Raw genomic sequence first — 25,779 nt, 5'->3', positions numbered from 1 at the left:
TTAAGATTCGTTTTGTAAGACACACAGCAGGAAAAAGCGTAAAGGGCGGAGGGTAGAGTAAAGGGGTGATACTGTTGCACCGATGGGTGCGCTGATAGCTTCGCTCGAGGTGTCGAGTAGTCGCAGCGCCTGCAAAGCTTGTCACGAGCAGTCATCGGCAGGAAGAAAGGAGTTGACAGTAGTAATTTGAGACCGTGGATAACTAATTTTCTATCATTCAAAGGGTGAATGACGGTTCCTGACCGTGAAAGTAGAAGGATTGTCAACCCTTAGCTTCTCCGGTGTACAATACAAGTCTTTAACTCTTTCACTAACAATTATACTATAAAATCTCTCCTCAATTACTTTCGCGAGTTAATTGTTAATTTCGCAGAAATTATATCTGTAACTCTCAATTAATAAATTATTTTATATCGAAAATAATAATCATCTATTAAATTCTCAAAAAGAAATATTGTCTACTAGCCTCTTTAAGAATTCGTTATTGCGATTTTTTTTCGATAACCAGGCGACGCGAAAAAAAGAGAAAACATGGAATTTTATTAATATTCAACGAAGAATCACCTTGGTCAATATACGTATCACTTCGAACGGTATCCAGTATCCGGGGTGAAGGTTGATGAGGGTAATGGACGCGAGATTCCTCCGCGAATGTTCCTTCCCTCGGTGTCGCTCTTATTATTATCATCGTCATTATTGTTACTGGCTGCGCTTTTGTCGATACGACGCGGCGGCAGCGGAAAGACGAGACCGGGTCGAAGGGATGGTTTAACGAGTGCGGCCGCGTTGTAATACGAGACTCGAGAGCATCGGGGGATGTTCCGGACGTTTTCTTTCTTTTTTCTCTCCCTCTCTCTCCCCCTTGGCGTGCCTTTTTTCAGACTCGACGTGAAAGGGAAGAAGGGCGACGTGATCACTGTGACTTTTGTTACCCAACGTCACAAGGAGAGCGAGCGCAACTTTATGGTCACCGCGATTAAACCACTTCGCGCTATAGCGGAAAATAACACCCCTGTGTGTGATGGCTATTCTCGCCTCTCATTGATACCGCGTTGAACGTTCGAGACGTGTTTCATTAAAAAACTCCTCGTTAATTTTCATTAAGAACAGCTGTAGCTTCAACTTTTTTGGCTCTTTTTCGACGTACGATATCTTTCAAAAGACAGAATAGAATGGAAACTCGCGAATGGCGCAAAGTTTGGTTAATATTTTATTATACATATTTTGTAAAAAAATTCCTTCTCTCTCTTTAAGCTCAACTATACCTTTAATCCTTTAATTTCTTTTCGTTTAAATTCTTTGCACAAAATTGCCTGAGAGATATTTTTCAACAAGTATAATAGAATCTCTCAAAAGACGCGACTTTGCAGTTAATATTTCATTCTTTTACTCGTCAGTTTTATTTTCCAGCGCATTAATCTAAGAAAGACACTTTCGCGCTGTACGATATTTAAATAGCCTTTATCTTTCTCATATCGACCGCATAATTAAATCTTCAAATTTCTCCAAAGTAGCGGTAACCGCGGTACGAAAGGGTTTAATTAGGATATCGTTACCATAAATTCCGCAACCAGAAAAAAAAAGAAAAAGAGAGGGAGTTCAACGTTATCGGCTGGAACGTCGTGTTTGTGCGCGGTGCAACGCGGATGCATTCAAGCTATTGCATTGTGGCGGATCGCTTCGCAGCTTCCGCTATAACGATCGACTCTCTCGCTCTCTCAGGCATTTTATTATTCGCGAAATATTCCGCGCCGGGGGTGCCGGGGCCGCGGTCGGGGCCGGGTTCATCGGCGCTTCTGTTAATTAATTTTTATCGCGCTCTGGCGCGGCATCGCGATCGGAATTCCGCATTATATACCGCGCGGCGAGGAGGCGGGAAGGGGTGAGAGCCGCATGTGTGCATGCGCTTGAGCGCGGCGCATAATAATAAAATCGCATGCCTCATCGATTGGCAAAACAAGAGTAATCACGAGTAATTGCGAGAGAGCACTTTTTGTTGTCGTTGCGGATGAACGGGCCATTTAGAGCGGGCGTATTAATTAATACGGCGCGCGATTCCGTTCGGGCCGCCGCGATATGAAAGGATTTCGGATGCGCATTAAAATTCCCGAACGAGGAGCGGAATCAGATTTAACCCTCTCCCTCTGCTTCCCCTCGCGTCCACTATCGCTCGTTAAACGCGCGCGTTATTACACGATTTATTTACTTTTCGCTACAATTGAAGTGGAAGAAAAATGACGAGCGAGGAGACGAAGAGATGTAAACGTACAATGTGTAAAATAATACTGGAAAATTAGCGGTAGATGTATATATCCTTAATATGTTTGCATAAATGTTAATTATTTTTTCGAATCTCCTGATAAATATTTTTCTATATTTATTTATATAAATAAGTATGAAATTTGTATGTGTAGGTTAACCATCTTTGTGTAAAAATTTTTCTTGAGAAAAATACTAGCACGTTTAAAACTCTTTCCTCGAAACTATAAATCCACCTTTTTCCAAATCGTGAATTCGTTATTAACGAGAAGAGGGGAAAAGCGTAAAAAAAAGGGAGAGAAGGCAGGTTTTAGAGAATTTCATCTTATTCGAGAAAATTAAGAGCTCCCACATAAACAAGTGTGGAAACCTGTTTGGATAGCAAACATCACGAAGTGGTTCTGCCTTAAAAATTTTTCCTGAAACAGGGGCGTGCATCCGCCTCTCTCACGTCACGTTCGCCGAGGCACGCGTATAATTAGCATTGTAAGAGGAAAAAAGGAATAAAACGAAAAACACAGGTGCGGTTAACGTCAGCTTGGCGAGGCATTATGCAGAAGAGACTGCGCTGCAGGGCGTGCGAGGGGACGCCGCGGCGCCCTTTGTTCGACGCGTGTTCGAGGATCAGCAAGAAAGCGTTTAACTTTTTCGTCTCCGCCCCCGCCGCGTCCGCTCGCGCGTATCCGACCCCGGATATATCGCGGAGCGCTCGCTTTTTTTTTATTAGCCCCGTTGTAAAATAAATTAGGGGTGAAATTATTAAAGACACCCCTCTCCCCGTCCCTCTCGACCGCGCTTTCGAGCCTTCGCTAACGTAGTCGGATGTAAGAAGAGGGTCGGTTCGAAGCGAGAAAGAAAAAAAAACACGGAAGGTTCTCCATTGATCGTGGGATCCTTGCGGTAAAGGCGGGTTCACGTTCCCTTAATTATTATATCTAGGAAATCCAGGTTTCTGTGTGAAAAAAAGGTTCGAACCAGACTCCATAGCTTTTAGCTACACTTTTCGTAATGGACGTGGAACAAGTGTATAATCCGAACTTTAGAAAAAGAATGAGAAAAAAGAGAAGGAAAATTGTAGAAAAATATAAAAAATTAAGAGAGCTAATTTCTCTTAGTGCTGATATTTAGATGTACCTAAAAATTTTGTGTAATTTTTTATATTTGAGTAGCATCTCTTACGCGATAAAATAATAGAGGTCATTATAAATTTACATGAAGATTAAGTAATTTAAATAAAACGCCTTTGGTTTACAAAACTTGAAAAATTAAGTTTCGCGATACGTTTCAATCAAACAGAAATTGTCAAAATACGCGTGTCGAAGATTCGACGAGGCGCAATATTAACGTTATTGCTTCGTCGTCCGTCGAAGAAGGATGCACGAGGAATCTCATATCATTCGCAAAGACAAGTTCGACGCGGCGCCGTAAAAAATCGTCCTGCCACCACGGAGAAGGAAAGATAGGAGCCATCACGAGTCTCGATAGGATGCCGCATGTCTCCCCGCTCGAGTTTCTTCTTTCCATCGCGCGAGACACCCGTTATACATCAATGCCGGAGCGAGGGTGGGTGGCCAAGGGGAGGGGGGGGGGGAAGAGGGCGAGCCGCCCTTCGAAAAATCTCATTTCGCCTTCTCTACACCGGGTTAACACCGAAAACACGTGCTGCCGACTTATGAACTTCCATTCTTAATGGTTCATGAAATTGCCTTATATTTCACGTCCGGCAACACGTACATGGGGCGGAACGGATTTCGGAGGGTCCGTACTCACCAAGCGGGGACAATATAACGTGGATTCGCCTTGTGGAAATTCAAAAATTTCACCGTAAAGACGGCGCGGCCGCGTCTCCCGGTGGCGTTTGATCGATACGTGGTGAAAATAGAAAGATGAACCATGGAACACATGGAAGAACACCGTCATTTCTCAGAGGGAAATGTTGCGGTTTAATATAGCGGCACTCTATCTTACGGCCGTATATAATTTCATGCTCATTACTATTATTTCTCGTCATTTTTTTCATTTATCGTTGAATTATCGTTATCGTTATTATATATGGCTGTCGTTAAATCATTTGATTTAGCAGAATCACAGAGATATATGATATCATTGTATGAAATATCTCCGTGTCTCATTGATCGTGGCAGTTGTTTTAATTTGATGGATCCAATAGCCACGAATAAGTCGAATTTTTCGAGGGAGTTGTTCGGGACAATTGTCGAAAAATGGATTTCAATGGCGTAATAATTTCGACACGGTCGATCGCGCGCGTCGAAAGATAATTCAAGGCAAACTAATTTCGCGAGTACGCCTGTGCGACGGTAAATCCGAAAAGTCAATAAATAATAGCGCGATTGTATCACGACGGGCGGTTTATGAAGTGTCGTTTGTTTACCCGCTAAGCGCGCAACATCGAGGATGAAATGCAACCGTATCTGTTACCTCGTACGCTGTAGCCGCAATTATTTACCGTTCGATTTTTCCACGCATCTTGCATGCGACCGCACGTCCCTTTATCGATGCCGACGATCGTTATTATCGCGCGATCCGACATACGACCACGAGAATATGACAAATACGACGCCATAAAGCTTTGCAAAAAGAGCTCTGCAAAAAAAGATCGATCTGGGGAACTCTACCATTTTACATCTCTATATAAACCTCGATATAAATAGAGTATGTAGCTTGCATATACTGTTAGTTGCTTTGGGACAGAAATATCTTAAATATTTTTTCGTTGTTTAATAATAGATTTGAAAGAGAATTTTTGGATGTTGCATAATAGAATTACACGAGATATCAGGATTAGTTTTGATATGATCTAGTTTTAAAATTTGAGACAAGATTTAATTATCAAGACATATATATCAAGACTATATCAGAATTGTCAAGATTATTCTGGTTTTGTCAAGATTATTAATTTTTTAAAAAAGCAAAAACATGTATCTGTAAATTAGATGACGGAAAAATCATTATATTATATACGAATTGAAAAAATTTTATTTAATAAATAAAAACACTTATATTAATAAACATAACATAAACATTTACGTTAATAACATTTATATTAATAATATTACGTTAATAATATTTATATTAATTTAGAAACAATTAATATAATAAGCAAAATAAACGATATAAAATTTTATATAACTATTTAGTTACACAAAACTTTATATATAGCACGTGTATGTACTCGATTCTTTGATTATGTGCGTGTGAGCTGCATTTGCATTCTGATATCATTGTATGCAACTGCTTTTTTGTAAAGACAATGAATGTATATATAGTTTTGAAAGGTAAACAAAAATAACATGAAAATAGTAATAATTATATATCTTAAATTATATTATAGAAATTATGTTAAATATATTTAAATAATTATTATTCAATAAAAATTGTTAATAAAATCGAGACGAGATAATACAGGACGAGAATTTTTGCTACAAAGATTTACTCAATATCAAGACAAGATTTTGAAAAATTTTCAATACCAATATTTTACATTTTTACGAATATTGTCTTGTCTTGAGTCTTGTCCAACCTTAACGGATAATATGCGCATATTTATCATATCCGAGAACAATATTGAGATTATTTTCACGTAATATTTACTTTCACGGATCCATCTCTTGAGTGCATTCTCATTCCACAGGCATCCATCTGCAAAATAAAGCATCACTTGATGCATTAACGTCATTTGCCTTTCGCGCGCGGATTCATTAGTTAAGGAGTCTCTCCCGTTTAGTTACCGGCAGCAATCAAGCTCGCGTCGATTAATCGCGACATTTTACACGAAGGAAAAGGAGAAGAGATAAAAGAGTCGGGGAGGAAGGGGGAAGGGGAGGAGAAGGAAGGAAGGAATCGCCACGAGCGCCAATTAAGCGCGCGGTTGGCGAATCTCCCGCGTGCGATTCGTATTCTCCGCCGAGCGAAAATTCGCCGCGAGCGAAACTTGGTAACACTCGTTAGCTTCGATTTATTCGCTTTTTCGTCGGCCGCGCACGTCCCCGCCAGTTTCTCGAAGCCGAAGACAAAGTTGGCAACTCCGGCCGCATTAAAGCGCGGCTACCGCGCGGCTTATTAGTAAAAAGCATGACAAACGACTCGCGGTTTAACCCCACCGGCTCGACTCGACTTAGCTAAGGCCAGCCGCGGACTGACCGGCCCCAGTTGGGCCGTATAAGCGGGCGTACAACACGGCGTGCATAGTGATATACGGCGATTTTTAGTCACGCTTTTATACAGAAATAAATCCACCGGTTAACGCGCCCTCCGCTCCCCAGATTCCCGTTAAGGGCGCGCAAGTAAGAGTCGTCGAGTAGAGACTGAAACGAGGCTCTCGTATAATTACGCGAATAAAACACACGCAAAAATATTACGTTTCTTTTATTTATTTTTGTAATTATTTGAAAGAGACACGTTATATATATTATAACTGTATTATACTATAACTGTATTAGTATTGATTTTATATATAAATGCCGCGTGACAATTTTTAAATGCTAGACGAAAAGTATTAAAACCGACATACCATTTTTCAAATTTCGGAACCACAGCTAAAAATTCGGAATAAACATTTATATTCATATTTATCAAAAACCTCTATCTATCATCATAATTTTGATCTTTAAAATTAATCTGTTTATTTAAAAAATTACAGAAACGTAATAAAAATATGTACAATAAAGTACTTTAATAAATTTTATTGAGGTAATTTTATTATATTAAAAAAATTATTGATTTTAAAATGAAATTGTACTTTTTTATTTTTTAATTACAAAAATAAATATTTGCAAGAACACACACATTCCTCTTTTTAATTCTTAAAATTGAAATTTCTCTACGATGCATTTACAAAAAAATACATACAAAAAATTATCTAGCGAATTAAGTCTATATCAGTCTAATAAGCCTATATTTTTTTTAAGCAAGTTGAGAATTTTAAGTAAAAGATGAATAGTATACTAACAATTAAATTCCAGTAATAATTTACGATATCCTTAAGTATTTTTACGTAATGAATTAGTTAAAGAGAAAAAAGTGGAATTTTATCGCGCGGTGACAAAAAGTTCCAAGAGTGCGTCCTAATTGTCTCTCGAAATTCCGGTTTCGTACAAACTCGAAGGGGGAAAATTTCAGGGGTTCGCGCCAAGGTTTACGCGTGCGATGAGATGCAGATGGCCGAGAGGCGACATTACTAGCATGGGGCTGTTAAGTGATCCTAATGCCGGCGGCCTAATCGCCGCTAATAGCAGTGATCACCCTCTCTCCCTCCCTCCCCCTCCTCCTCTTCTCTCTCTATCTATCTATCTATCTATCTTTCGTCGTCTCTGATGCTCCCGCGCACGATTGTCATGCACTTTGACTAACGTTTCTGACGCTCATCTCCGCCACCCTCGTGTTCCGTAATGTGGATTACGCCGATGGTCACGCGTATTAATCACCGTCATTTCACACGGATACCGCGATTCTGGTTAGCCGGATCGCGCATAATAATGATGGAGAGGACGAGTTGGGCGGAAGAGAGAACCGTATGGATTAACGCGACCGATCTCGATTATCGAAGCGCGAGGGATATTTCGCGATATATTCCCGGCCTTGTCGCTCGCTTGTAAATTGGGTCGAGATATTGTCTCGGCGGCTGTTAATCTTGCCATGATAATAAGAAAGGATTTTGCTGACAACCGAGTTTTCAGGTGAACATGGAATATAAAGAGAAAAAAATTTAGAGTGCCTTGTATAAATTATAACGTATCCGAGTGAGAAGATTATTAATTATCAATCAAAGCTATCCAATTAATGCTGAAAAATGATAAAAATAGTCAAAAGAATGATAAAAATGATAAAAATAGTCAAAAGAAAAATGATAAAAATAGTTAAAAAAAAATGATATTTCAATAGTCAAACGAAATTTGAATCTGACTAAACTTGAAGTTTATTTTAGATACCGAATAAGAAAACAGGGCATAAAGCTTATGAATTACAGCGATAATTTGTTTCACTAATCGGTGAAAATTTATGGCAGATAGATAACATCACCGATTTAACGACGCTAAATATTCCAGAACAAATCGTTTATCCTTTAGTCCATTACGGCTCATGTTAGTTGCATTAGACATTAAATTAGAGATTAGCGAGAGTAGCAAGGAATATCGTCGAAGGTATTAATTAAAATTCAAACACCGAACCGAATATCTCCGGGGTTGTTTATCTGCCTGTTTCGTTTATCCAGGAATGTTATTATTCGACGAGAGCGAGTTTTTACGGATCGGAGATGGACCGGGAAGAGATACGACGATCGTTTGGTGTCGATTAGGCGCGGACATTAGGGTCACTTAGTACCGGTCAGGATCGTACTTCGGTGGCGAGCGATACCAATCTAAATTTAAATACACCTTACACCTTAACACCTACTACTATTTATTATGCCATTCAGCATTCTACGAGTCTCGGCAGACTGGAACGCCGGCCAATCATGCGCCCGTTAATGGATCGTCGAGAGAGCGGACGCCATAAATCACGAACTGAAGATGAGCTCGCAGGTAAGAACGAGAGAGAAAGAGGGAGAGAGAGAGAGAAGGGGGTAGAGGATGTTGCCCCGAGGTTACTGTTAAGTTCACCTACATCCTGAGAAATATTTGTCTCATAAAATTACGCTTTTGCGACTCTTCAAGAAAATGATTCTTCGGCATCTTCAAGGATATGGATACTCAAGAATTAATAGTTCTTTGTATAATTTTTTAAAAATATATAAGATTCTCGTGAATTCTTTTTATTTCATATAATTCTAAAAGTTTATTTCAAAAATAGAATGTTTTTTTTTTGCCAAAATAGAATTTTAATACCTCCAAAGCTTTCGAAAAGCTTATCTCCAAAAGAAGCGCCAAATAGGTTTCCAAAGTTCGTTGTCTTTAATCGACGAAATTCTAATATAATCCGGATTGTATCGATATCAGCTGATTAATTGTAGCTTAATCAAAATATTGCCAACTAATTTGATATCGGCAGTAAGAAGAGACATCATGTTCAGCAGATCTTTTGCGAAGTGAATCGCAGCTTGCTTTTGCGAGTCCGATGCTAATGCATAGTCGAGTGTATTAATTCGAGCATGAGTCAGATGGGCACAGACAGAGTGACACGTTCTCCGTGCATCCGGGACATGCAAATTAATGCATCGGAGTGTACGTGCCGGAGCAGAACGATCGGATAGCTCGTTTCTGACCCCCTCTTTTTGCACGTCCTCATTTACTCCGGCATTTACAACCGTCCGAGAGAACATTCCGGCAATTCGCGTTAACGCCTCGTCGGTTCGCATCGGCCCCGTCACATCCCTCCCCCTCGTCCGAATGAATTTACGCGTGCACTGCTTTCGGGTGATGCTTAAAAGCCGCTTTTCTAACATTTCCGGTTAATGATACAGAAGTGCAAGTCTGGACGACTTGGTTTTTCAGTACGTAAAATGAGAAAGATGTATAACATGTATAACATTATCTTTTAATATCTTGTACAGTAATCATAATATTTATTCATTCATATTTATTTTCAATTTTTAAAAAATTTTTCCTAAAAAATCACATCAGTCACTATTCGATTTTGAACTTTCTTATGCTCGTCTATTTTCTATCATCTAAAGAATTAAGTCTTAAATTAAATCTCAATATTAATAAGAAAGACAATACTTATAAATTTTAAAATATGTCCATATTTTTAGCGATTAATCAAAATGCAATGTGTTCATACACATAATAATGTACACAAAATATATTTCGATTCTGTAGTCGAGTATTCTCATAGTATAATCATTGGTAATATCTGGATACTTAATATTTCACGACAAATACAGTGTTTGCTTATCAAACCGCGATCTGCTGAGATCAGTCGATGCAATTTCCGCTAGCGATAACATGGCGTTTTAATTGTTATTAATCAACGCGTATATTCGTCTCATTTTAGCAGTGACATAAATTAAACATGAATAGTAGAGTAATATACGTAATTCACGATATGTTTAATGACCGAATTAATTACTGCCGTTCTCTATTCCTGGAGTATATTTCCGCATAATTTATTTATTTTTCTCGAATACGTCAGTCCCCCCACTCGGTACGTTTGCCTGTCAGATTTGAATTCGCGCGAATTGCGCGAATCGCAATGCGTAACTGATAATGATGAGCGCTTTAATTATTCATAACCATCATTTAGAGCATGCATCATATATATTACGTGATATTAATTTATATGATATAATTAGTATTAATATTAATCGCTGCAGCATTTATTTCATGCTCTACATATTCTTGCTAATAGTACAGTTTTACGCTATTATCTTGCATTTTAATTTTTTAGTTCTCCGAAAATTATTCGTGTCATTTTTGTTAAATTACTATTTTATATATCAAATTAATAAACGTATTATAAATAATACCAATTAAAACCACACTATATAAGTCTCGTAATACACATAATATAACAGTTTGTGATAAAATATATATGTATAAATGTGAATAAGAATTTATATACTCTAGAATAAGAATTAAACAATATTAAAAAATTAATTAAAAATGAAAATAAAGTAAAAAATAAAAAATATAATAGAGTAATAATAGAAAAATCGAAGAGAGACGCGAGATTTATTTTTCCTCCGCGTTCACGACGTCAATCGAAATAACGGAATGGGATGAGTTCAGATAAATGCACGACTTTTACAGATTGCGCGGGAGACATATCGATTTTTGCGAAGCCCAGACGTAAACCCATCGATCGTCCCTCAAAGGCGCGGTTCGGCGACCGGGATGTCGGCGAATTGTATCGGCAGCATCTAGAGACCTTTATTATCCCCGCGAGAGCTTTAGGTATACTTTAGGGGGAGGGGAGGAGGCGAATGATGGCCGTGACTCGCAAGTTACTTTCCCCCATCATCCCTCGCGCCATTCGCGTCCTTCACACTCGCGAATGGCCTTTTCGGTGGGGATACTCGACATTTTTCACTCCACCTCCGCACCGACTTGTGCTGAGCCACGCGTATTTCATTATTTATCAAGGAAGCATTGTGTTCTCGCGACCCGGATAGTCGCATATACGCTATTTCCGAGATGAAAACGGGGTCTAGAGTCGCATCGAATATACTTTCCCGAGATGTGTTTGCTACCTCGGAACTGCAAGATTCAACGTCACTTCGTGATTCGGATAACATTCCACCTATTTGAATAATAGACAATATATTTGCGATGGGATTTTTAATTATAATTTAGACTAAATTTTCTTTAACAGAAATTCGATTTTACATTGACATTTTCTCTAAATTCGAGATTATATATTTTTGTAACTAAATTTTAAAATATTTCAAATTTATTGAGAAATATAATTCTTTTTTATCTTTTTTTTAAGTTTGCTGAAAACTCTATCTACATATGTATTTTGACGTATATTTTCAAGTATTTCTTTCAAAAAAAGCATGATTATATTATTCCCAAATTTTACAGAGATGGCATGACAGTTTCTCCCTTTCTTACTTTCGCTATAGAAAAGCATCAATTCAATATAAATCAATGAAAGTAATTTAATCGACCACACCGGCAATATTTATTGATGAAAAAATTCACAACGTTTCGACCATGGGTTTTGGTCCTTATCAAGTGAACTGAAATTATTACATATAATATAAACAAATGAATTACAATAAGATGTGACCAAAAAATGGAGAAAGAAGAAAAAATCATATACATACATTGTCTTAGATAACTAATACGTGGTGAGAAATAAAGAAATCACTGTGTCAAGTCATGTCGACCTCTCGATCCAACACAAAGAGAAAGACTAAACCGCCTTTATTAGTCTATCATAAATATCGTTTAAACTTTCAGTGTCCTTTTGTAAGTTAACAGTGTTGTCAGACTTTTTGATGAAAAACATTTCAGCAATTTCTCTCTTTCTCACATGTCTCTCATTATGCAGAATAATCGGTGTTGACCAATCGAAGTCATGATTAAGTTCCAGTTTATGTTTGCTAACCACAGAAAGATTGCTTTCGTGCAATTTAATGTTGTTGCAATGTTCTTTGATACGAGTGCCTAAATGTCTTTTTGTTTGGCCAATATATGACATATTACAATTTTTACAGTTTAACTTGTAAACGACCTCAGTCCTGTTATTAATAGGCAATCTATCTTTTCCACGTTTGATTAATGAATTCAGTTTATTAGGTACATTATAGACAACCTTCAGACCAACATTTTTAAAAAGGCGACTAATCTCATCGCTCAAGCTCTCTACAAACGGCAACGAGATGTAACATGATGTAGTCGCATTATCACATTCCGTATTCATATTTACATTGCCGCGATGTTTCAAAAATTCTAGTCTTTTTTTAACGTAACGGTTTGTAATTTGAGTTGGAAAACAATTGTTGGAAAGAATCTGTTTAATAATATCGATGTTCTTAAAATGAAATCGAGCGTCAGATAATAAAATTGCGCGGTCAACAAGGCTATAAATGGTGTTAATTTTATATTTAAACGGATGTTTGGAATGAAAATTAGTGTATCTATTAGAACAAGTAGGTTTTCTGTACCAATCCGTCAAAAGCCGACCATCCGAGCGAATAACAGTCGTGTCCAAAAAACCAATACGCGAATCAAACTCAGTTTCATGTGTAAATGTCAAACGTTGATGATAGTCATTGAAAGTCGATATAATCTCGTCAATTTTTGAGCGTGGAACAATGGTAAAAATGTCATCAACATATCTATAATACAGCGGTACATCAAAGCTCAATAAACTCAAGCAATGCGTTTCTAGATCATCCATAGATCAATATAAATCAACTATTAGTGCACACACACAATATGACATCACGGTAATAAAATCTAGGTTCCAATTCGTGCCATCGAACCTACTTCTTTTTCTTTGGAAACATTTATGTCAATATCGTTACGGAAAATTAAAAAAACTTGTGGTCGTAAATTTCCAAACGTTTCCAATAAATTCTTCCTCCATTCGAGGATTCCCTAAAGAGAAACACGTCTTCCTTACAAAGCGACAAACGATTCCTTTTGCAATAGGAGGAACGATTACGATGTAACAAGTTTTGTGAGTCGTCCCCGAAGAAGCACTTCGATCCGCAGGGGTCGTGTCCAGTCGGAGGAGCTGTCGACCCCTTTTGTTCGAGACAATCGTCCCGCTCGTAATCACCGTCTTCAGCATCGCTGATGCGAATGGATGCAAGGAGGCGACCATGAGTGATTTAGGACACTCGTGTAACGCGATACGTGCCGCGTTACAACGAACAAACAGCGGCACCGCTATTAGAGATCTGAAACGACCATAAACGATCCCGTAATGGCGAAAAGAAGACCGCATACGGTGGAACTCTGTAAAACCTTACGGACGTATCGTAAATCTAATCCGGATACGCATCATCCCGGAGATGTTCTTCGTGGCAGATCGAAAATATCTCGGCGAGAGTATTGCAACAGCAGGTGGATCTCTCCGATCGGTGTTTTATAGCGATATGTAAATTTCATCTCGCGGTAATTGTTATCTAATCATTATAAAGAACGAGAACAAGTTTTTTCTTGCTGTAATGCATGAATTTGAATTTTTTTGTAAATATATATATATATATATATATATATATTTACAAAAAAATTCAAATTCATGCATTACAGCAAGATATATATATATATTTACAAAAAAATTCAAATTCTCTCGCCGAGATATTCATGACTGTATATCGAGAGAAATTTTATTTTAATTTTTTTTCGAAAATTATCTAAAAAAGACCACACTCTCATTAAAAAAATATACGAATTGCAGACGCTGTGTAACATTTTCTGTGAAAATATCCATTAAAATATTTCTTAATAACGCAAAGTGAAGCTTCATTTTCTCGTGTAATATTCAAAATAGACGCATCACTTGAGAGATTGAAGTTTCTTGTTCCCATGTTTCTCTATTATGAAATATCATATCCAGGAGGAAAATAAAATTCCATCACCGATATATTACACTGCAATTTCCCAAAAAAGTTTTGGAAAAATATGTATTTTAATTAGCAAAATCTTTTCAACAAAAATCAATTAATATAATCATATCTCGAAAAAATTTATTGTGATAATATAATCTACAATCACATAAATTTTTCCCGTTTGAAATCAATATAATGTAAAAAAATATAATGAATTATTTATCAATAGCATATAAAAAATAGATTTATCATAAATTTTATAAAATACTAATTTTTACATAAGACTGTTATCACTGAAAAGAAGCTTTGGTTTCATGGGAACGCTTATTCGGTATCAAAAAGGATTTTGATATTGAGATATAAGAAGTGACAAATTACCCACAGGAGAGAGCGTTATTATATCCAACTAATACTTTTTCCAGATATTCTTATCGTAACGTGCGTAAAGTGCGTCTGATAAAATTCACATTATATACGATATCGCGTATACGCAAAACCCGTATACGCGAGGAAAATACCTACGAGGGGAAGAGATTTTGATTTCGCGGAGGTTCGCATATTCCACACGCGCAGGCCGTTTCGTTTTCATTCGTTAATCCGGACTCCCGGGCTAATTGCACGCGGATCTCTCGGATATTGCGTACCGCAAGCCGCCGTCCCCGTCGATGAAAATGGCGGCGAAAGTCGACGCTGCTTTGTTAAATTAACGTTTATTAGCTGCCCCTTAGTAAATCCCACGGTTATCGCCTCCCGTCGCGTTAATTTTCGCTCGCGAAAGACGGACGCAAGCGTATTTCGAAAATTTCAAGAGCAGCGGGTATCGCATTTGTGTCTCGTCGTTGCGGTTTCTTTTCGAATAACCGCTCGTACCCGGCAATTGTACTGTATATTCCGGGAATATACAGCTCTCGCCCTCAAGTCGGCCGACATTTCCGCTTCTCTTTTCCGAGTCGCCGGATAAAAGGAGGAAAACGCCGAGAGCGCGTTTATTGCGACGCGGTGTAATTATTTCTCGCTCTGCCGCGGAAACGCGAGATCAACTCTTACTCCTCGGTATACTCGGCGGTTTAAAAAGCACCGAGAGAGACGTTTCGAATAATCCTTCTCCATTGCTAATTGCCGCTATACAACTTGAATTTTGTCGTTATTAAGTAGTAATCGAGTGCATCTCCAGATGATTACAATTGTCATGTTTCATAACTTCCTCATCATCAGACCATCAGGTCTTTATTAGGGTGTCCCGGTTGGGTGTATATCAAAGTGCATAATATTAAATTCATTTAATGTTTTCTAAAGCATAAAGTACGTGTGTGTCTGACTTAAGCTTCATTTTTCTCATTTCATATAATAATAAATATTATAAATATTTGACACAAAGTTTCTAAACATTTTATTATAGTCTGGTGAGGATTGTATCTCTCTTCTTTTCGTGACTTTTTCTTAAAAAAATAAAAATAAAAATATCAAGATTATTTTCATGCTTCGTAATTCGACCACATGGTCAGAAATGGTTGACAGCACGTGGCAACCGAAAGTCTTGCGATACTTCCTTGCCGATGATCCCTACCATGTGTTTCCAAGCACATCGGAGAATAACTTATGGACAATTAACACTTCCTGGAGCGATGTGTCGGCTTTCGGCAACGTTACGAATTACAATGGTGACGATCGGTTGACAAATGGCGGCATCCCATGTGACAAGGAGGAGGTTTCCCTTTTTTTTTTTAAACGAACACGATCACCTGGGGTCCTCGTGAGGGCCTCGGTCGAGAACAAATATTTAAAATGCGCAAATTGGCAGGCTTTTGTATCGGGGCGGGACGAATTAAACTCGTCGTGACAATTTTTCAAAATATGTGCGCTGCGCGTAAAGAATTTAATTACTTAATGGCTAAAGACTGTGAGAGTCAGTTTCGCACAATATTCACAATATTCTATGTGTGCTTTTGTATAAATTTCAATTAGCAGATTAAAGTTCGCGCCAGCGGTGCCAGCGATACTGCATATTTTTAATATTCGGGATCGATTATTTCGTCGGTGTTTGATGCATCATAATGCTCTCAAAGCTTCATATATATACAAACAAGTTTTAATGTATCTTTAATCTATTAAAAGATATTATATATATATTTTTTTTACGAGGGAAAAATGTAATATAATTCTTTTATTACATTATTGAGAAGGGCTGTATCCACTCTCTGCATTATTGTTATATTAAGGTCAAATGTATCGGATTTTTCTCGGTTTAACGCGGTTTCTCCGAAATGATCCGCGATCTAGGTCAACGTTTCGGCCTTTCGGGAAGCCATTATACTTTATCGAACTGCCGCAGCGCGATTTGATGGGACTCCGATGTGCGCAATTGCAGCGAAGAGCGGGGCGAACGATTCATTGAGAGAAGCCGCATTTTATTAATATACCGCGAGGGAAAAAATAACGCGAGCGTTTATAGCGAGGCGCAGTGACGCGATTCTGACGAGCTTCCAACGGGCATTCATCGGGACAATTATGCGTGGTATGACGACGCTAATTTCCGCCGATGGAAATGCGCGACCCGCGTAGCAATAAACGCGCGCGCGAGGTAATTCTCAGCCACGCGGTGATAACGAGCGAATTGATTGGAATGGAGATAACACGCGGGACACTTCATTTGCAGTTTTCACCCGGTGCCGCTTTGTGCGACCGGAAAGGGGCGCTCGCAATTTGTTTCAAGAATTCATTCGAAAAGATACGGGCGTAATTGTATCGATACCTGTGTATCTCGCACCGCGTTCAATTTGCATGCTTGATTGATATTGAAAATTTAAATTGTCGGGTGTATTTTAATCTTGCTTTTTCAATACCCAGTTGTCTCAGCGTGTCTCACGAAGAATGTGACGAGTAATTTTAACTTGTAACAAGCAACGATAAATAATTTTGAATTTTAATAAATAATAAAAATGACAAGTAATTTTAAATTCTGATAAACTTTTTCTGGTAGAAAAGATTTTTTATTTAATATATTGAAAAGTATATTAAAGTCCTTCCGCGAGATATTAAGAAGATATCATCTGAAACCTATTTGAATCATATTAAATTATATTTAAACATAAAAATGAAGGTAATCTCAAGAAAGAATCTTGTCTATACGAGTCTCTCCAAGATTATCATCATCCCCGTTTAAGCTCAAGCCGCACGCTTTCGCGTTCAATAATTAATACGAGACGCGCAAACGCTCGCAGCTTGGAATTCGTAATCCGCATTATGATCTACATGGCAGAGAGAATGCACGATTGCGGTCGCTTGCACGCATGTAAGATGCACCTAACCGCTAATGCGCGTTAGCGGAGTCATCGGGTCGCGTTTAATTCCGCAAATGCGCGCCCGCGCTCGAATTTGTTCCCGGGATACCTTCCCTGGGAACAACTTCCTGCGGGAAGATCGCCGCTCTTACGACAACCACATGTTACCCAAGGAAGTCGTTCCCCGTGTACGTAAAGTGGGGGAGGAGGGAGGGCACGCTTCCTGGAGCGTGGATCTCGTCTGAGACTTCAGCGGCAGCCACCTGTCCCGGGGTCCCCGGGGAACGGTAGCTGGGGATATGCGCGCGTAGATTCTGAAACTCGAGAAAATCTCCTCCTCCGCAAGTCTTCGTTCACCCCTCCTCCCCTTCCTCTCTCCTACCGTCCTCCCTCACCCTGTTCACGTAGAGAGCGGCAGGAATCCTGTTACATGACGCGCCACGTGGCGCGGGCATGTTGCCCAGACCGATTTTCCCCGTCGTCATTCGCGGGAAACGAAAACGTATGACGCGGAAGAGAGAAACCTGGATCTAGGAACCGTGTCAACCACAGGAAGCAGTCGAGGAGCGGAGGAAAGGTACCGAAGTCGACATACCATTTTGTTTTGTGAGCTCTAGTTCCTCAGCTGAAAGTTTCAAATAATAACTCATATTTTCTTTGATATTCACCGCTTATTATTAGATTATCAATGTTAATGTTGATAACGTTGTTTCGAAATTTTGAATAAATGCTCTCTTTTAAAAAGTGGACGTAGGTGGAAAAATTAACATTTCGATATAGCCATTAAAAACTATAAAATATAGTAAACAACATGAAAATGAATATGAAACATTTTGGAATTTAAAAATATGTAGAATAACGTAGAATTTTAAAAAATATTTTATGCTACAATACATATACACTCTATTTTTAATTAGATTACACAGTTCGCCTAAAAAAATCACAGGAAAAAATTGGCATTCTCGATAAAAAATATATGTTAATTTTAGTATCTTTCTATTAATCTCAATTTTAACTTCCTTTTTAACGATAAGCAAAATGAGTTGTAATATTTAGTGAAAATTTAATTTTATTGCTTTCTCTTATCAATTATATCATATAGAATTTTTAATAATTATTAATTTTATTTATAAACAAATATTATGAATAATCTGACAAAGATTAAAAAAGAAAAATTCCGACAATTTTACTTATTATTATGTAATAAAAAAATCTATTTTTCATACAATATGAAATAGGTTCTTTCGTCAACGGTCATATCACGTTGTAAAGTACCGGTTCTCGTCCGATCACCGTAGTCAAGCAACGTTGAGCACAGTTAGTACTTAGATGGGAGACCACTTGGGAACACCGTGTACTGTTGGCATGTTTTTTTTATTTATCTAATAAATCAATAGATCACACTTTTGCAATGTTATAAAATATTATTTTTATTATTTATGTATTTTTCTGAATAATTTCTATTTTTAATTCTTCTTTAATGAAAAATCGATTCTCTTTTAATTATAAAGGGCAATATCTAATTGCTGATAGCAGGATATATTATGTTGTTTTAAAGATGTTAAATTTTCTTTTCGTATAGTTGTCTATAATTAATTTATTGTCTTAATAAGCGAAATTTATTGCCCCAATCACTAAAAATTTTTAGATAAGAAATTATTACAATTACAATTAAAACAACATAATGCATAATTGTAATGAATTGTACATTATACAGCATTTTCTTAATAATAATTAGTATAGAATTTAAAAAAAATTATATTATTTTTATTTGTTATCATGCAGTAGAAAATATGTACATTCGTCAACGGTCAAATCACGTTGTAAAATACCGGTTCTCGTCTGATCACCGCAGTCAAGCAACGTTGAGCATGGTTAGTACTTAGATGGGAGACTGCTTGGGAACACCGTGTGTTGTTGACACTTTTTTTGTATTTATTTAATAGATCAATCAATCAATCGAGTATTATACTTTTTCCATATTACAAAAAATTATCTTTATTATTTATGTATTTTTCTGAATAATTTCTATTTGATTCTTTTTTAATAAAAGTCAGATCTCATGAAGCGCAATACCTAATTATTGATAAGATATATTATGTCGTTTTAAAGATTTTAAATTTGGTTTTAGTATAGGTTTTTCTAATTAACATTTATTGTCCTAATATACAAAATACTTTGCACTTAAATTTTAGAAAAGAAATTATTACAATTGTAATTAAAACGTAATACGATCTAATTGTAATAACGAATTACATATTACACGGCATTTATTTAATAATTACTAGTAGTACCTATAGTCGATTATTACCTTTTATAGAAATTTGAAAAGATATATAACTTTTATTCATTATAGAAAATACCGTCAACGGTCAAATCACGTTGTAAAGTACCGGTTCTCGTCCGATCACCGTAATGAATTGTACATTATACAGCATTTTCTTAATAATAATTAGTATAGAATTTAAAAAAATTATATTATTTTTATTTGTTATCATGCAGTAGAAAATATGTACATTCGTCAACGGTCAAATCACGTTGTAAAGTACCGGTTCTCGTCTGATCACCGCAGTCAAGCAACGTTGAGCACGGTTAGTACTTAGATGGGAGACTGCTTGGGAACACCGTGTGCTGTTGACTTCTTTTTTTTTATTTTCTGACGGATCAATTAGATAAATGTTACAATTTTGCGGATCCTAATATTACAAAGAATTCGGACACATTTCTTACTTATGATTTTTTATTCTTCTTTAAATTATTAGCTATGATACATTATTGAGAAGTTGAAGCTAATGGTTTAGGAAACATATATCGGTTTTGATTTAATAATTCTAATGCAATTTTCCGATAGCATTATTGTTTCCACAATTGTTTCGTATCTTTTGCAACGAATCTTTTGTAAAAAGGAGGATTTACAATGATCTACAATGGATTTCTAACACTATTAATTCATAAGAGTTGCGATCGATCTTATCTATCCTTCGCCGTCGAATAGACTTTGAACGGTTCGACATAATTCATGAAATCCCCTGGATCGTTCTTTATCCCGACGAATATCATCGATGTGCCCCAACGGCAATTGTTGTTGGCGGTATTATACACAAATAGCATCCAAGATAAATCATCCAAGTGGGCCGAATCGAAGCGCACTCGCGTTCGTCCATTGTAGCGATATTCCGCAGGCTTTGTCCGAAATTCTTCGGCATCTGCAGGATACGCGGCTCCTTCCGATACATGACACGCGTGAAGGGTGTGTCGCCCTGCCCACTCCCTTGCATCTCGTCCTTTCATCCCTCCATTTCTCCCAACCTTTTGCCCCCGCTCAGATCTATCTCTCTCTCTCTATTGCGAGCGCGAATTATTGCTAAGTAACGACGGCGCACCAGTGACAGAGAATCCCGCAACTTTTTATTAGATCCTCGGATTATAATGTCTCTGTCATCCCTCGGGATAATTTATCGAGACAGGAGGCGCGAGGCTGCGTGAATTTATCGACGGGTGTTCTTGCGTTCTGTGCGGTGCGCCGCGAAGTGTCAGCGAGACACGTGTTAAATCGATTATTAGTGACCACGAAAGCAAAGATACGATCGATGTCCTTGTGCATATCGATTTTTAGCCTTTCGAAAATATAAATTATTATCATTTATACTTTTACAATTTCTTATATTTATATATTTTATCATGTTTTTAAAAATTTTTCATCTGAAAATATATATCTTATAGAATTATAGATTGTGCAATAAAATGTTGAAATATATACACACAAATCACCAAAATATATTAATATTATATTATAATTTATTAGATATATTAATTGTAATATTAAAAAGTTTAATATTTTATTTAAAATTATTTTTTCTTTTACAATTTTTATTAATATCTTATAAAAATTGATCTCTGAATTATTTAAGTGATTAGATTATATATAATCTTTTTAAATTTTGGTGTAAATTAAAATATGAGAGATTTTATATTTTCTAATGGTTTAAATCCTTATTCTTAATATATTTTTGGAAAAATGATTATTGTATGTCCTTATAATTTTTGTAATTCACAATTTCTTATCTTTTAAATATTGTAATGTAATTTTAAAATCTTGAGCTTTCTAAGTCATAACTATTTGTACATATGTTTAGTTTACAAAACTTATATTCTGCATTATATAGCAAGTTGCAAAGGATGAGATTAAAGCAAAAAGCACTCTTGGGAAAATAAAATCGTCAATGACTATCATTCAATTATGAATAACGATTACCACCCCGCGTCGGCGGATAGACCATTCTCGCGAATAAGTAATAATCCGGTTAGTTTCCAGTTTCTAGCCGTAAGGATCCGACAGATAAGATAACAAAGGAGGTAATTGACTCGGGGTTGTGCGTCATTAATGAGCCTAAAGTCGATTGCTCCTTTTACTAGGCGTGATCGTTGCGTCGCCTCGGGCGAGCGCGGCGCGCATCGCGTCGGGTTAACGACATGGTAAAGGCGATTAACGTAGAATCCATTAGACGCGCGATTTGCTTTGTGAAGGATTTAAGGGGAATTGCTTTCGATCGCTAAACTTGTTGTCTCGACAAACTTCGAACTTCTAATCGAGTTTTTATCCAACGAAGCGCTCTCTCGAGATGTCAGCGGCGCGTTTATAAAAATTAATTGTTTCTCGCAAACGCTGTATTAAAAATCGATCGATTCAATTTGCCGCGTGTTCTGGTCTTTGAGATTTTTGACATTTACAATTATGTCGAATTTTCATTTGAAAATTCTATAAAAAATTTGCAAATTTATATCCCAACTGACAACTCGGTTCTTTGAGAAACTATCTAATTTAGGGTTGCAGATATCAAGCTAGTCCTGATATTGTCTTGTCCCATCTCGAAATTCGAGATAGAATCAAGATATTTTTAATTAATTATTAAGACCATTTTATCAATACTATGATTAGGTTTGTCAAGATTATTGATTTTTAAATAAAGTTAAAATAGTGTAAATTAAAAAAAATCATTATATTACATATGACTTACTTAAGAACTTTTATTTAATAAATAAAAATATTTAATATAAATTTGAGAAAATACAATAAACAAAACAAGCAATATAAAATTTTGCACAATTATTTAGCTACATAAAATTCCGTAAAAGCGTATTTTTACTAAAAAAATTCATTCAAGACCGAAATAAGATTTTAGTTTTCGAAAATTGTATACAATATATGTATAAATATATGTTGTCTTGTCTTGAGATCTGTATAATCCTAATTTAATTAATATCCTCATTTAGGTAAAATTGAAAGAATTAAAATAACTGCGAGTAAAAGATTTAGTTTAAAGTTTAAAGTTCCGAATATGATGAATAGCCGGTATTTCAGAGAAATCACTCGAAGAATAGAGGAGTGGATGAACGTCTGAATAGTGGCAAGCTTGCCGCAGTTTGCTCTCTTCTCTCCGAGAGAAGATGTTTATTTATCCACGCCCGAATTGACCATCGACAGCTCGACGCAACGCTACAAATCGATCCCTCCACATGCTTTTACTCCTCCCCCAAAATCTCGCGAAAACAAAACGGGCCGCATCTTTCTTCGTCCCTGCATCGGCGATTGAATAGAATTTACGAGAGTGCGATCACTTCGCCGTACATCGCAAATAGCCATCTTCGGGATCGCGAGAAAGCTTCCGCAGCAATACATTAGAAAGATTGCTCTATATTTATTATTGATCCGCTATATCAAGGAAGCGAAGCGAATAACGGCGATAAAATTGAGTAGCATTCCTTATTCAGAACGATGCGCACAGTAACTGTGAGATATCGAAATAATAATTTATATTTATGAGATTTGTGAACAAAGTTATAATGATTTGAAAAGAATAAAACATTTAAATTATTAGAAGCATCAAAGTAAATGTCATTTTTTGAAATGGGATTTTTTAAGATAGTTTTTTTCTTTTATATAAATTAAAAATTATTTATTCTAATTATTTTAAATTTGCAAAAGTATTGAAGTAAAATCATTTAAAAAGTAATTAAACAAAATATCTTTTATTTCATATATTTTGACAAAAAATATTTGAAATATTTTGTAAAGTATTTACTTTATTATAATATTTTCATACATAGAAGAAAATGAATTTATTGATTGATGATGAAATTATATAATCGCATTAAAATAAAAAAGGAATCGCATGTTGCAAGTGCAACGTTGAATTTGCATGAAGATAGGATTATTAATTTCATTTATTCAAAATTTAGCGAATATTTTAATGAAAGAGTGAACACACATTTATATTTTATCATAATATTTTAAAATAAATTATAAAATATCGCGCATAACTGATTTTTTTGATGAGATGTTCTACTTTTGGAATATAAATGATTAAAAAGTTTATACACACACACATTTGTAAAGAAATTTATGACTCTATTTAAAGAATTTAATGTAATCTTGCAATCATCTAGTGCACTTTTTTGTCTATACTATCTATATATTAAAATTATATTTTTTATATTTTATTTGTTAAATGTAGTTTTCTTTATATGTACATATATTAAATAATTTTGAAATATATAAAATACTATGGAAAAAAACTATCGAATTTAGTTTCCAAAATTTAATGATATTGACTACATAATTCGATATGACATTAAAATAAAAGTTATGTATTTGAAACTTAATATAAAAAGAAAAAGAGAGAGTAAATTATTCTTGCTTCCATTCTTTAAAAATGCAATAACACAACTTTCAAGATTTATTAATCGTGAAACAAAGATTTTACGAAAGGACCTGATGGTCGGCACGCGACATTCGTCCTATTATGTGTATTTTCCCAGGTTCGGTGGGGCCGACATTATCTGCGATAATCTCGGGACTCGTTGATGGTACGAACAGCTGCGTGCTAAATCCCGAGGGCGCATCTCTCGATATTTCCGGCGACGCGACGAGAAGACTGCCTGACGGTTGTCTCTCGCGCGCGCGTTCCTAAGAGTCCCCTAATGAGGCTACGGCATGTCAGCCTGCTTAGAGACACAGGTATCTGCAAGAAAGGAGGAGGATCGACGGCCCAAGTGCGGCTGGCACGCGAACTATGTCAACGAAGTCCTTCACTTGGCTACGATATAGCCTGCATTGTCTGCGTAGATGAAATCCTCCTCGCAAGTACGCCGAAATTTAGCCACGACGTGTCGAAGTACGTCGATGATAAGGAGGAGAATAATGGGATTAAAGTATGAAGAGAATAAATGAGAGCACCAGATATAATCTAACGATAATAAATAAGAAAGATTTGGGGAAAGTTTCGATAAGAAGTATAATTGCAATTGAAACAATATTATGCAATCTATTTGTAATAGTAAATTATACATTATATGTACAAGATTTTCTTATTAGTATAGAAATTTAAAAAGATATGTTATTTTATTCGTTATCATGTAATAGAAAATACGTTTATTTGTCAATGATCAAATCACGTTGTAAAATACCAGTTCTCGTTCGATCACCGTAGTCAAGCAACGTTGAGCATGATTAGTACTTATTGTTAGATGGGAGACTGCTTGAGAACACCGTGTGCTGTTGACACTTTTTTTGTATTTTCCTAATAGATCAATTAATCAATCGAATATTATACTTTTGCAATATACAAAAAATTATTTTTACTATTTATGTATTTTTCTGAATAATTTCTATTTGATTCTTTTTTAATAAAAATCATATCTCATAAAGCGCAATACCTAATTGTTGATAAGACATATTACATCCTTTTAAATATTTTAAATCCGGTTTTAGTATAGGTTTTTATAATTAACATTTGTTGTCCTAATAAGCAAAATACTTTGCACTTAAATTTTAAAAAAGAAATTATTACAATTGTAATTAAAACGTAATACAATCTGATTGTAATAAGGAATTACAAATTACACGGCATTTATTTAATAATTACTAGTAGTATTTATGGACAATTATTACCTTTTATAGAAATTTGAAACGATATATAACTTTTATTCATTATAAAAAATATCGTTAACGGTCATATCACGTTGTAAAGTACCGGTTCTCGTCCGATCACCGTAGTCAAGCAACGTTGAGCACGGTTAGTACTTAGATGGGAGACTGCTTGGGAACACCGTGTGCTGTTGACACTTTTTTTTGTATTTTCCTAACAAATCAATTAATCAATCGAATATTATACTTTTGCAATATTACAAAAAATTATTTTTACTATTTATGTAGTTTTCTGAATAATTTCTATTTAATCCTATTTTAATAAAACTCAGATCTCATAAAAGCGC

The 25,779-nt window shown here is 36.1% G+C and overlaps 1 long non-coding RNA gene and 4 pseudogenes across 5 annotated transcripts in view; all 5 read left to right on the top strand.

Annotated features, from left to right (window-relative positions):
- The window catches only part of LOC145965985 (uncharacterized), a 232,990-nt gene that overhangs the window by 86,985 nt on the left and 120,226 nt on the right, over positions 1–25,779 (top strand). Inside the window, exon 4 of one of the 5 annotated variants that reach the window (XR_014436933.1) lies at positions 8,696–8,801. The exons of 3 other annotated variants lie outside the window; for them this stretch is intronic. This is a non-coding gene — a long non-coding RNA (uncharacterized LOC145965985). Of the gene's footprint in view, positions 1–8,491; positions 8,644–8,695; positions 8,802–25,779 lie in introns of those variants that run through there. One more of the 5 variants, XR_014436938.1, reaches the window with a different exon arrangement.
- LOC145967618 (5S ribosomal RNA) lies at positions 18,752–18,871 on the top strand (annotated as a pseudogene).
- Positions 19,309–19,428, top strand: LOC145967616 (5S ribosomal RNA; annotated as a pseudogene).
- On the top strand, positions 20,026–20,145 carry LOC145967610 (5S ribosomal RNA; annotated as a pseudogene).
- Positions 25,510–25,629, top strand: LOC145967608 (5S ribosomal RNA; annotated as a pseudogene).

Source organism: Camponotus vicinus, unplaced genomic scaffold, assembly GCF_025532165.1.
Source record: "Camponotus vicinus isolate PSW18456_S1 unplaced genomic scaffold, iyCamVici1.0 SCAF_2, whole genome shotgun sequence".
Classification (NCBI taxonomy): domain Eukaryota; kingdom Metazoa; phylum Arthropoda; class Insecta; order Hymenoptera; family Formicidae; genus Camponotus; species Camponotus vicinus.
The sequence above is the reverse complement of the archived record's forward strand: the minus strand, read 5'-3'. Positions and strand labels throughout refer to the sequence as shown.